We start from the raw sequence: 3,685 nt of genomic DNA, 5'->3' as shown, positions 1-3,685 counted from the left end.
AGCAACGAATATTTGTTTCGAAATCTGTTTCTCAAATTTAGCAGTATATTTCATATTAACAGATTACCTTTAGCAATAAATACACTCTTTGTCTGTTCTAGACGCTGCTTATGTCCCCCTTGCTTAGTTCGTCATGTATCATTTTGCTGCCTAGGTGGAAGGATGTCTTCGCTTCAGATATCCTTGAGCTGTGCGCGGCTCGTGTTCGTGCCGTTTATTGGTTGACATCTTGTTTCTGCGGTACTTCTGTCCCGTTAATTATTCGATTTACTGACGTCACTTAGTTGCTTGTTTGCCTGCCCGTGAGTGCCAGCAGAAGCGCTTATCGATAAGAGCACTGTCGTACTATCTTTGGAGCGACCGCTAGTATTTCCGGGTCGTCGTGTGTCGGGAGTTCAGTCGGGACGGAGCAGCAGTGAGGTCCCGACAGCCATGACTCGCTCGACCGGAGTCCACACACACGACTTGAATGGGGACGACGTTGGTTAGTCGTTCGGTCGGTCGTCTCATCGGCCGACGTGTAATTGGTCGCCCACCGCTTCTGGGTTCTCCGTGTGTGTCGACTTGTGATTCGTTCTTGTTGTTCCACAGTAACTGGTTTTAGTATTGTTCGAGTTGTTTGTGGAATTGTGTTCGTGGAACCATGTGTAGCTTGCGTGGTTTTGACTGAGCAGCTGCTTTAATGACGTTTGCATGCTTCAGACAGTCTGTCGGTTGCGACGGAGCAGCCAGGAAATCTCCGCGGCGCCAGGCCAGGCCGGGACCGTTGGCAACGTGCATGCGCTGTCGGATCATGAGGAGCTGGCTGCGAGAGCGACAAAGTTCGTCGCCCACCGAACCTGGAGGCTGAAGTTGAGTGATCAGTTATTCTGTTATGAAACCTCAGCTGTTGTGACATCTCTTCATTCATTTCTGGGTTGTTTCTCTCTCGGCCATTCCGGCTAGCAGCAATGTATAATGTGTTGGTGTCAGTGAAATGTTGCAGCCGTCTTGCTATATTGTGATTAATTATTAAATTGACTGTTACTTGCCAGTGCAGTGCACCAGCGGTGTTTTCTGCCCTGTGGCCGTTAACGCCCCAGTTACCCGCCCTGGTCGTTAGCGTACTTTTCCGGCAGTGTGATTTTCCTCGTCGTGTTGATGCTGTCCGGAACGGCGTGTAGTTCTACAGCCATTTAACTTGTTTGCTTCACATTTGCTTAGAGTGGTTATTGTTCATTTGATTGTTTTTAAACGCCAATTTCTGAAAACATAGTGCTGTTCGTGTCCTCGTCTTCGGCCGATGTTTTCCATCGTTGTGCGATTGGTTGGACAGAAGGGAATTGGTTAAATTGTAGGTCGGTTCTTGAGCCGTCCCTAGTTTGGGTTGCCATCCGATTATGTAACTTCAACTCTTGGCTGGCTGTCTCACCTCACCTTATGTTTGAGCCACCTTCTCATGCCGACCCTTCTAACACTTGTGAGCTCCATTGGTTCTGTTTCTTTTGGATTATGATTTTCATTTTATTTTGAAGTATTGTGCGGGGCCTTCATCCGTGTATTAGTTCAGTTCTTTTTAAATTTTACATATAGGCCTTTAGCCGAGTTAAATCAAAATTTTGAAGATTGATTTTATTTTAAAAAAGAAAAAAAATTTCCTTAAAGTTGGTTCTATCTGAAATTGTTTGTAATCCAAGCCCTTAGCCGTTAGTTGTTTGATGTGTGGCCTTCAGCCGAGGATTTACGTTAACCACTTTTAATATGGCTTTCAGCCTTGTGTATTCCGCAAGCGAAATTTTTTTTATAAGAAGTAAGGGGTTTATTTTAAATTGTTAGTCTGACTTGTTGTTCAGGCCTTCAGCTGTAGTTCCAAATTTGTGTGTGGTCTTCAGCCATGCAGTAAGTTAACATTTCTTTAATTAGGCTTTCGGCCATTCAGTTGTGAGTGTAAAAAAAAATTTCTTGGTTGGAAAATTTTTTTATTAATGTTTTAGTTGTAGTTGTCCTTCAAACGTGTAGTGTAGGCCTTCAGCCGTCAATTGTATTCAATTGCATGTTTTTTTCAAAGAAAAAAATTTGCCTTCTATTTTTTATTGATTTTGATTTCTAAGCCAGGCCTTAAGCCATTCATGTTTTTGGTGTGGTTTTGGGCCTTCAGCCCAGAAAGGATCTCAAGTGCTTTAACTAGGCCTTGAGCGGTATTGTTTGGTTTTGATCATTTTGAGCAATGTGTGAATGAGAGGTTCTTAGAAAAATAAAGTTGTGTGTTCGATTGTGCAACTGACAGTAACTGTTTACGGCCCTATCCACAATCATAACCTTATCCTATGCGCTCTCTGACTACCTACCAACCTGGTTTAAATCCTGTCTTTGATAAGTTTGTCTTTTTATTTTATCTTTAATCCAGCTATTGCTCATTAGTGTATCTGTCTGTTCAGTATGAATTCACATTCTGCGATCATTAGACTATTTATTCTATTCAACTAATCCTCTAATTGTTCCTCTCTTTCAGTCAATACAGAAACGTCAACGAATAGTTTCTTTTGTATCCCTTAAATACATTCCCTAAAATTTCTTTCTTTCTTTGTCTTTGCTTCTTCGATGTACAGTTTGAATGGCACAGGAAAAAGCTTACATACTTTTTAAAATAAACTGTTCTATCCTGGTCTCTCCTTCTCTTTTCTCCTTCTTGATTATAATGCGTGTCTACCCTACAAATTATTAATTTTAAACTTATGTCTTCGTTATGAATTCTCGTATGTGCCCAGAAACCTTGAAACGAGACTTTTCAAAGCCGCTGTTCATGACGAAGATGATGCGTCTGATGCGATGGGTGCTAAATGTCCTGGCTGTCATCAAATGCAATGATTTTATTCGTCACACCATCTCTGTTTCGACTACTATGCAGACACACACTCATCTTGAACGAATCGTCAGACTACTTTGTTAACTGTGCAGACTTTACCAACCTCACTCACGCAAACGAATTATCTGTTATTAAATTACTATTGTTTTTGGACAGTTATTCGTAAGTACCTCTTGAGTTTCAGAAGATGACTGTACAGAAGCTGCAGTACACACAAAAAATTGACACGCCAGTGAATAAAGACCCTCTACAAATTTTTAAGGCACATAACAAATGCTTAACATGGACACCACCAGTGATGCAGTAAAAGTTAACCTGCGCTGAAGAGCACATCCTTGCAGTTCATTAAGGTTGCTGCTAACCGATAACAGCAGTCCACTTTGGAAATCTCTTTGTGGTGTCACGTATTGATCCCACCACGCAAGCGTCAATGTTGACAATGGAATTTCAAGTTGGTTAGACAACGATAGTAGTAATGCAGGATCCGGGTGACCCAATGGTGCACGCCCACTGAGCCACAGTTACAGCGGCTCCGCACCTCGGACGCCCTCTACCGCCGCGATATTGGACGGTCGGAGGCAGACATTCAGTCAGCTAGCACTTGCAGTCTCTTTGCTGCGACATCATCGATCGTGCTTAGTACAGAGAGCCTCATCCTTGTTGAAACTGAATGATGCATTCTATTTCTTGTTGCATTATTTGTAATGAGTTATCGTCACTTGAGAAATACCAGTTACGTTTGAAACGTCTCCTTTGAACAATTTATACAGGACTCTGCTTAAACTGACACACAATACATTGTTAGCGCAACGGAATCTGACTTTCAATAATCCCTACAAA

The sequence above is a fragment of the Schistocerca serialis genome, chromosome 5 (assembly GCF_023864345.2).
Source record: "Schistocerca serialis cubense isolate TAMUIC-IGC-003099 chromosome 5, iqSchSeri2.2, whole genome shotgun sequence".
Taxonomy (NCBI): Eukaryota; Metazoa; Arthropoda; class Insecta; order Orthoptera; family Acrididae; genus Schistocerca; species Schistocerca serialis.
This window is presented reverse-complemented; position numbering follows the sequence as displayed.